The sequence below is a fragment of the Panthera uncia genome, chromosome A2 (genome assembly GCF_023721935.1).
Source record: "Panthera uncia isolate 11264 chromosome A2, Puncia_PCG_1.0, whole genome shotgun sequence".
NCBI lineage: Eukaryota > Metazoa > Chordata > Mammalia > Carnivora > Felidae > Panthera > Panthera uncia.
Window position 1 is genome coordinate 92984440 of NC_064816.1, and position 10731 is coordinate 92995170.

The window sequence follows — 10731 nt, forward strand, 5'->3', positions numbered from 1 at the left end:
ATATCCCATTTCTGATATGATAGAGCAAACTGATAACAGAGTATCTAGTAAATAAATACTAAACTGTGAACAGATACAAAATAAACAACTACCTGAGGGCTCTAGAAAGTGAACAAAAGCAGGTAGATTTTGGAGTGTAGTTAAAATATGGAGAGAAATTGCCATTATCTTATTTTAAGAGAATGTGAGATCTAAAATGTGAGATTCTCATTTTATGACTGGCCTGAGAATGAGCCACAGCTGAAAAGCAAAGTAGGCAAAGTAACTCATAAAATTTCCTCCATCTTTATAAGATAAGGAACCAGGAGACAGAACTCAGACAACAATAGATGTCAGGAAGAAAGGAAGGAAGGAAGGCAGAAAATCCTGCAGTGTAGAGAAACTGAGCCAGAAAACTCACATTCTGGGTGTAGACTGCTTAAAATTTTGTCTTTCCTTTGAATCATATATATGTAAGCAGTGCAGTTAGGGCTCACAGTGAGTTACGGCTCAAGTCTCATGACTTGAGACTTGAAAATGCTCCCTACTAAGGCACCTACCTGGGTGGCTCAGTTGGTTAAGCATCAAACTTCAGCTCAGGTCATGATCTCATGGTTCCTAAGTTCAAGTCCCGCCATCAGGCTCTGTGTTGACAGCTCAGAGCCTGGAGCCTGCTTTGGATTCTGTGTCTTCTTGTCTCTTGCCCCTCCTCCTCTTGTGCACGTGCTCTCTCTAAAATAAACATTAAAAAGTTTTTTTAAACAGAAAATGCTCCCTACCTAAGTCAAGTCAGAGATTGTAGTTTGAACCTATGTAAATTATTTGCCTGCTAAAATAAAAACACCAACACTCTTTGGAGCAATGTAATAGAATTTAGGGGCTCCACAGTTAACATTCACAATGTTTAAGATACTGTCCAAGTTTATAATCCTTGACATACAAACAATTTTGCTAATAGGAGAAGATGATTAATAGAGTGCAAATTTGAGGTTACCTAGATGTAGGAGTTTTCAGTCAAGAACTTTGAAGTTGCTATGACAGCCATGTTCCATGAGGTAAAAGAAAATATTCTTAATGAATGGAAATATAGGATATTTCAGCAAAAAATAGAAAACATAAAAGAGAGGCAAAGGGATATTTTACAAATGTAAAATATATACTTGAGGTAAGCAATTCATAAAATGAGCTTATTTGGAAGATGGAGATGAAAAAAGAAATAGTCTCCAAATTTGAATATAGATCAATAAAAATTATCCAATCTAAAGTAGAAAAAAGTATGAGAAAAAAATTAACAGTACTAAGGGATGCATGTAAAAAGTAATTTTAGTCCCAGTAGGAGAGGAAAATTGGGCCAGACAAAATAATAATATAATGGCTGAAATTTTTCCAAATTTGGTGAAAGACATACATTTGTAGATAGAAACTTAGCAAACCCTAAACAGAAAAAAATGCAAAGAAAATCATGCTTAAGCACATCTCAAATTACTGCAAATCTAAAAAAAAGAGGTGAAAATGAAAATAGAAGACATGATGTAGGTATTTGAGTGACTATAGATTTCCCAGTAGAAAACACTAAAGGTGGTGGACAGTAGAACAACATCTTTAAAGTGATGAGAGAGGAAATAATGATCACCTCAAATTCTATATCCTTCAAGAATGAAAATTAAGTAGGCTTTTCCAGATAAAGGCAAACCAAGAGAATTTATTGCAAGGAAATGATAAAGTAAATTTTTCAGTCTAAAAAGAAATTATAGGGGCCCTTGGGTGGCTCAGTCAGGTAAGCATCTGACTTTGGCTCAGGTCATGCATGATCTCACAGTTCATGGGTTTGAGCCCTGCATGAGGCTCTTGGTTCTGGGGTTGAGCTCCCACATAGGGCTCTGTGCTGACAGGGCAGAGCCTGCTTCAGGTACTCTGTCTCCCCCTCCCTCTTTGTCCCTTTCCCACTTGCACTCTCTCTCTCAAACACAAATAAGTAAACATTAAAAAAAGAAATGATATCATGTGGAAAGTCAAATATTCCAGACATAATGAAGAACATTTGACATGGAAATATCATGTTAAATATAGAAGACTATGTATTTCTCTTAATTTATTTATAATATATGTGACTATGTAAAACAAAAATAAAACATTTTCAAGTGAGGTTTGTAATATATGTAGATACAAAAAATATAAGTAGATACAATGTGGAAACTATCATAAGGGATGATGTCAGAGAGAAAGAGAATAAATGAACTAATACAATTTCAAAGGTTTTAAATTTTGTGTTAAATGCTAACAAATTAACTCTGTGTAGAATGTAAAAAGTTAAGTATGTACTATAATCTGAGCAACTACCAAAAATAGCACAGAAAGGTATAGCTAACATAAAGATAACTGAAATGAAGTTCTAAAAACTGTATCAAAATTTAAAAGTGGACAAGATAGGAGAAACAAAACAACAAAGCAGAGATGACAAACTGAAAAAACAAAACAAAACAAAATGGTCCTTCTATACCCAACCATATAAATAATTCGATTAAAAACTAATGGGCTAAACATTCCAATTAAGAGTATTATTGGAATAAAGAATGATAATTTGGACAATACTAACAACCACCATGACTTACTGATACTTATATAGAGTCATATTCAGCAATAGCAGAATACATATTCTTTTCAGATATAGATAGACATGCATCAAGCTAGACAATATGCTGGGCTTTGAAACAAACCTCAATAAATTTAGAAAGATTAAAATCATAGAGTATGTTCTCTGAAAATATTGAAATTAAATTAGAACTCAATAACAATATGATACCTAAGAAAACTACAAATATTTGAAATTAACCATTTCAATATTTTTAACTGAATGATAATGGAAATGCAACATACCAAAATGTATGGGATGCAACTAAAATAGCAAATATACCTGCTAAACATATGTTTAATTTCTAATAATTGAAAATGTTCAGTTTATAAAATATCAGCAATAGAAGAATGGAAGATAGCTCTTAGATTTCATAATAATGGATTTTGACTTCTAAATCTATTGTCAAGATATAGGCAGTAACACTGCCAACATTTAAATGAAGTTTCTCTTGTAAAGTTTCCCAGAGTTCACAGTCCATAAATTTGCTTTTTCCCTGTAGCCAGGGTCTTTGATCCCCAAAGGCTGCTTGGAAAATAGTTGTAGGAATGAGATCCATAACTACAAAAAATTCTGTGATCAATGGACATGCCCACTCTGCTTTCTGAGTCTTTAAATAGGCAAATTAAGGGAAAGGGGTTGATTGAAATAGAGACATCACTTTGTTCAATCACTGACAGCCTCCCTGCGTTCTTGGCTCTTTTGATCCCTGTGCAAACCATATCAAATTCTGAGTTTTTGTCCTTCCGTTTTCATGGTTATGGCAATATTCACCTTCCCAGTTGAAACACTTCTAGATTTTTAAATTATCACTCCAAGTCTTACTGCCTCTAATTCTTACAAATAAACTTAGGCATGACCTATTTGGTTAATGACATTACTCCAATTCCATTTTAATACTGCTATAATAACACACCATTTCAATACATGACTTGGGAAAAACTCCTCCCAGGTGAAAGGGAATGCTTACTTCCCAGTTTACTACATCCTACAAGCAGTAGGACAGAATGTTTTGATATCAATGGAAAGCAATAAACACTCTACTTGACACTTGAAATGAAAAAAAAAAAAATTAGGCAGGAGCATCAACCTGTATTTATATCCTTGCAGAACTCACTGATCTTCCTCAGTGAAAGAACCCAACTTAATTCTTCCAAGGGTTAAATGGTCTGAATACAAACTTTATTTATGCCACTGAAAAATGATCTTAACCTTCTTTAGCCTTTCTATATGCTTGAGCACAGAACCCAGGCCCTTGCTTACCTTTCCATACTCTTTATCCTCCTGCACACGTTTTCACTGTGTTCCAGACATATTTCATAGTTTTCCCTCAACTTAACTTTAATAACTCTTACTTACCCTTCAGATCTGAGCTTAAGGATCACATCTGGGAAACTTTCTCTTCTGTCACGTGAGTCCATATCACCATCTACCTTGACCACCATAGCATATCATTTTTGCTTACTGATTTGTTTGTATCCTACAACTACTTTGTACCTGTTATGTGTGAAACCTTAATTTTTTAAAGTTTATTTATTTTGAGAGAGAGACAGAGAGAGAGCATGCTTGAGCAGGGAAGGGTCAGAGAGGGAGGGAGGGAGAGAGAGAATCCCAAGCAGGTTCCACACTGTCAGGGCAGAACCTAATGTGGGGCTTGAACCCATAAACCTTGAGATCATGACCTGAGCTGAAACTAAGAGTCAGATGCTTAACTGACTGAGCCATCCAGGTGCCCCCAAACCTTAATTATTTTAAGTTAGTTCCTAGATAGGATAGATAGATGGATGAGTGAATGAATAACTCTGCCTATACCAGAGAGAGTCTCCTGATTGGTCTTTGCCTCTGACTGTACTTTTGCCTCTAGAATATTTCATAAAAGGATAATGATTAGTCAGAATATACTAGATCAATGCTTCCTAAACTTTTATATGAACATAAATCTCCTTGGGATTCAGTAGGTGTAGGATGAGGCCTGAGAGTCTGCATTTCTAACAAACCCCCAGGTAATATAAATCCTTTGAGTCTGTGGGCTCACTTTGAATAACAGAGTTCTAGACTGCAGGATTAACAACAACACAATGAAACCTTAGTCGTTTAACCCAAGAAAATTTTCTTTCTTCTCATATAAACTTAGCAAGAGACATTCTCTAGAACACCTCTCCTTTATTTAGTAACTCAGGGTTCCAGATTGCTTCCATTTTGTGGCTTTTCTTTATAAATGGAGTTTCCAAAGTTGTCATCAAAAAATGAGATAGCTGGAGAGTCAAGAAGCTTTTTGCTAACTGAACTCAGAAGAATCCCATTTACAGTCCATTGGCCCAAGCTTGTGACATGGACCCACTTAATTTAAGAGAGTAGGAGGTGTCAAGAAATAAGAATAGAGCTGGAATAAGTAAATGTCCACGAGTGTCATCTAAAGCAGTGGTTCCCATTCTTGGATCCACAAAAGAATTACTCAAAGAGATATTAAAAACTATCAATCGTCAGGCTCTACCTCTAACCAAATTCTTATTTAATTAGCTTGAGATACGATCCAAGAATTGCTATTTTATAAACATTTCCCTGGTGAGTGAGTCTAATGTGTAGTCAGGGATTGAAAACCACTGATTTAGCAAGTATAGTCAGCCTAAGCTCTTCTACAGAATTTCTGCCTGGCAAGTACAAATGGGACAAGGCACAAAATGGGGCAAGAAAACTTAGGGCATCTTTCTTTTTTTTAATTTTTGAAATGTTCATTATTATTTTTGAGAGAGACAGAGACAGAGACAGAGAGCAAGAAGGGAAAGAGCAGAGAGAGAGGGAGACACTGAATCCGAAGCAGACTCCAGGCTCTGAGCTGTCAGCACAGAGCCCGATGCAGGCTCAAACCCACGAACTGTGAGATCATGACCTGACCCAAAGTCAGATGCTCAACCGACTGAGCCACCCAGGTACCACTGGGGCATCTTGCTGAAGATCCAGGGGTGACTGCAGATGTCTGTACTTCCTTCAGAATTGGAGCAAGTAGGATATATGCTCTTCCTATTTAATGTATCTTCATCCTATTAAAACTTGAGGGTAGCCAGGTCTGGTCAAATTTTTTTCATTTTAAACTAATCCAAAACATCTTCAACTTTTCAGTTTTTGTGACCTATACCAGTTAATTAGAGAAAACCAACTTCATGATATCTTAGGGACAGGGGAAAAATGTCTATGAATAGATACTTAGTTTTTAGGAAAAAAATAATTTTTTAGGAAAAAAATTATATTTCTTGAGTTTTCAGGTATGCATGTTTTGAGATATTTATATAAAGGAAGAGTCAACCTATGTATTATTAGAAATTGAATCAAATTACACCCTTTTAATGGAAAGTTGTAATATTCTCCTAAATAGAGAAAAGCAAAAATATCTGCCTAACATTTCTGTAAAGACATGAGGTCAATTGACATTACTTTGGAGAAGAAACACCAAGAGACTATGAATATTTCACTAACAGAATTGGAATATCATCAGGGACTGCAAATGTCTGTAATACTAAAATGTTAAATTAATCTAGTCCAAGAGAAAGTTTAATAATCTAATTAATTCATGGAATTATGGTATGTCTTTGGTAACTACCAACAATGTTTACAGCAATTGAATTGCTTTATTGCCAATTAATTGCCAATTCCTGGTATTCTTCCATAACTTCCCATGAGGGAAAAAATCAAAAAATAAAAAAGTAAGCTCAAATTGTGATCTTGGAAGTTTTTCACATCACAGTTATATCAGTCCCTTCAGTGGAGCTCACGCTGACCTAAATAGACAGGAGATGTGCATGTATTTTGGAGTTCTTCCTCCTTATCATCAACTTACCAGTGTATACAAAATGTATTGGTAAGCTTCATTATTTTCCATAATTTTATCTTCTATATCACTTATTCATTCCTCTGCTCCTTCAATCCTTGTGGTAATTACATCCAGTTGGTTTCACATCTCGGGTATGGCATTTTTTATTTTGGCCTGACTAGTTTTTAGGTCTTTTATCTCTGTGGTAAGGGGCTCCCTGGTGTCATCTATGGTTTTCTCAAGCCCAGCTAGTATCCTTATGATTGCTGTTTTACATTCTGGATCAGGCATATTACTTTAATCTGTTTGATTAGATCCCTGGCTGTGAACTTTTCTTGTTCTTTCTTTTGGGACAAATTCCTCCATCTTGGCATTTTGTCTACGTCTCTGTCTTCTTCTTTGTGTTAGGAAGACCTGTTATGTATATTGCTCCTGAGTGTAATGGCTATATTAAGAAGAAGTCATATACCCTCCAGGGCCTGGCACTTCAGGAAGTGTTTCTGGTGTGTGCTGTATGCACTCTGCTGCTGTGTTTTGGCTGCTCTTTCCCTCAAGTCAGTCCTCTGAAGAACTTCTTTCCTGCACTGGGGAATGTTTGGACACTGACCAGAATGTGGCAAGTTTTAACTAAGTGTGCTCTGGTCTGCTTGTTAAAAGAGACCTGATCCTAGATAAAGAATATATATATATATATATATATATATATATATATATATATATATGCATGTATACACACACACACACACACACACAGTGGAATATTATTCGGCCATCAAAAAGAATGAAATCTTGCCATTTGCAACAACATGGATTGAGCTAGAACATATTATGCTAAGTGAAATAAAGACAGAGAAAGACAAATACCATATGATTTCATTCATATGTGGAATTTAAGAAACCAAACAGGTGAACATAGGGGAAAGAAAAAAGGCAGACAGAGAGAGAGAGAAGCAAACTGTAAGAGACTCTTAACTATAGAGACAAACTGGGAGTTGCTTGAGGGGAGGTGGGTAGAGGAATGAGCTAAATGGATGATGAGTATTAAGGAAGTCACTTGTGATGAACACTGGGTGTTATATGTAAGTGATGAATCATTAAATTCTACTCCTGAAACTAATATCACACTATATGTTAACTAAGAATTTAAATAAAAACTTGAAATACTAACAGAAAAGCAAAAATGTATTGGTAAGGACCTGCAAAAATTCCATTGTTATAAGCCTAAGTATCCATCAACAGATGAATGGATTAAAAAATGTGAGGGGCGTCTGGGAGGCTCAGTCAGTTAAGCATCTGACTTTGGCTCAGGTCATGATCTTGCAGTTTGTGAGTTTAAGCCCTTCGTCAGGCTCTGTGTTGACAGCTCAGAGCCTGGATCCTGCTTCAGATTCTGTTTCTCCCTCTCTCTCTGCCCCTCCCATGCTAGCACTCTATCTCTCTTTCTCAAAAATAAATGCACATTAAAAATAAATAAATAAATAAATAAATAAATAAAGTGTGAAAAAAGACCATAATGGAATATTATTTAGTCTTTACAAAGAAGGAATCCCTGCCATTTGTGACAAAAATGAGTTAACTCAGAGAATGTTTTGCTAAGCAAAATAAGCCAGACACAGAAAGGAAAATACTGCATGATCTCACTCATATGTGGAACCTAAAAAAGGAGAACTCAAAAATAGAGAAGATAGTAGTGGTTGCCAGAGGGTAAAGGGTGGGGAAATAGGAAGATGTTGGTCAAAGGGTAAAATTTTACTTGTACAGGTTGAAAGAGTTCTTGAGATATAATGTACAGCATGGTGACTATAGTTAATAATACTACATTGTATATTTGAACTTTGCTAAGAGTACATCTGAACAAATTTAAATTAATACACACAAAAAGTAACCATGTGAGGAGATGGATATGTTAATTAGTTTGTGGTGATAATTTCACAATGTATACATATATCAAAACATCATATTATACACCTGAAATAGATACAATTTTTATTTGTCAATTATACCTCATAAAACTGGGAAACCATTCAATTCTTGTATCACTGGCTTCCTATATTTTCTCAAGTAAATCTTGCTATGGTTAGTCTGCCCTCACAGTTTTTTAAAAGTGCTATTTATTTGTATATCAATCCTTAAAAAGATCACTTTTAAAGTTAGTTTTGAAGGACAAAGTGGATTTCACTCAGATATAAATGTATGTTACTTACATGTACTTATTCTAGGACTTTGAACAGAAAGAGTCCTTCCAGAAATAATTGTTATTGTGTCAATTGATAAAACAGATAATTGCTTCCATCACTGAACCAGATACATCATAGAACAGACCCTAAATCCTGTCTTGGTGACAGGTGTGACTGTAAAAGACATTTCCCAGGCTTAAGGGTTTTAAAATTCTTAAGGGTTTTAAAATCCTCATCTGAAAATATGCCTACAGCTGGAAAGTTCATCTAAAATGAAAATAGCTTTTTTTTAAATTTTATTTTTTCAACCAGTACCTATTGGAACCTACCATATGCTGGGCTTATGGTGATAGATATTAAAAACAGTCAAACAAAAAAAAACCCAGATGTGGTCTCTGATATAATATGTGTGTTATCACAAATTGATATTAGTATATGAATTTTTAAAATGCAACCTAAGTGCACTTTGCTCTTATGTATACTTCACACATTATAGCACACTATGACAAATATATGCTTTGCCTCTGGCAACTATTCCTTAGAATATTTTGTATAAACTTAGAGGCAGTGCTTTTCTAAATGTTTTAGGTTGTCAGTACTAACAACTTCATGCTGCCACATATGATAAAGTTGGATTATTGAAGTATAGCAACAATCTTACCTTGAAGTTAGGATTTTGGGTGTCCACCACCAGGGCTCAGGCATTTCTGAGCCTATCTGAAGAAATGGTACAACAGCCCAATGGTCAATGATGTTTATTTTCTTCGAAAGGTTGTCCTGCAACAAAGCAGTAATCACCAGAGGAGAAGATGATTATGAATATTGCATAGAGTCTACCATTCAGACTTGTCTCTCAGTCCAGCTCCCTACTACCTCCATGCATGAGTCTTATGGAGAATAAGGAAGCTATTAATATGAATGAACAAATCCTCCCCAATTCTATAAAACATTTAGGGTACAAGCAGAATTCTCCTACTTTGATGAGTTTGATAAAACTATAGCAGAGAGCATGGGTGGCAACATAAGAAGTCATGATACTTGGAAAGGATGATATGTCAAACAGAGTCCTGGCATAGTCCAGAAATAACCCTAGTGCAGCAATGATCAGGAACAGAGACAAGTGCCTAGAAGAGTAACACTGACCCTCACTATAACTGTGGAGCCCAGCAATGCACTGATTATGCTTACTCATAAGCACACATGAGACATTCTCAGCCTATTATATAAATACAGGGGAACTGGGAGGGAGACTTTGCAAAAAGTTAGTCATTTTATGCATGTGAGAATAGCCAAACCCAGACTTTTTAAACTCTTTTCTGTTACCAAGTTTCTATTCTAGAGCTTATAGGATATGTGTGCATATGAGAAGAGCAAGAAAGTAAAATTGGAGTTATCACTTTGTTTTGTTTTTTTTTTTTATTTTTTATTTTTTATTTTTTATTTTTTAATATATGAAATTTACTGTCAAATTGGTTTCCATACAACACCCAGTGCTCATCCCAAAAGGTGCCTTCCTCAATACCCATCACCCACCCTGCCCTCCCTCCCACCCCCCATCAACCCTCAATTTGTTCTCAGTTTTTAACAGTCTCTTATGCTTTGGCTCTCTCCCACTCTAACCTCTTTTTTTTTTTTTTTTTTTCCTTCCCCTCCCCCATGGGTTTCTGTTATGTTTCTCAGGATCCACATAAGAGTGAAACCATATGGTATCTGTCTTTCTCTGTATGGCTTATTTCACTTAGCATCACACTCTCCAGTTCCATCCATGTTGCTACAAAAGGCCATATTTCATTTTTTCTCATTGCCACGTAGTATTCCATTGTGTATATAAACCACAATTTCTTTATCCATTCATCAGTTGATGGACATTTAGGCTCTTTCCATAATTTGGCTATTGTTGAGAGTGCCGCTATAAACATTGGGGTACAGGTGCCCCTATGCATCAGTACTCCTGTATCCCTTGGATAAATTCCTAGCAGTGCTATTGCTGGGTCATAGGGTAGGTCTATTTTTAATTTTCTGAGGAACCTCCACACTGCTTTCCAGAGCGGCTGCACCAATTTGCATTCCCACCAACAGTGCAAGAGGGTTCCTGTTTCTCCACATCCTCTCCAGCATCTATAGTCTCCTGATTT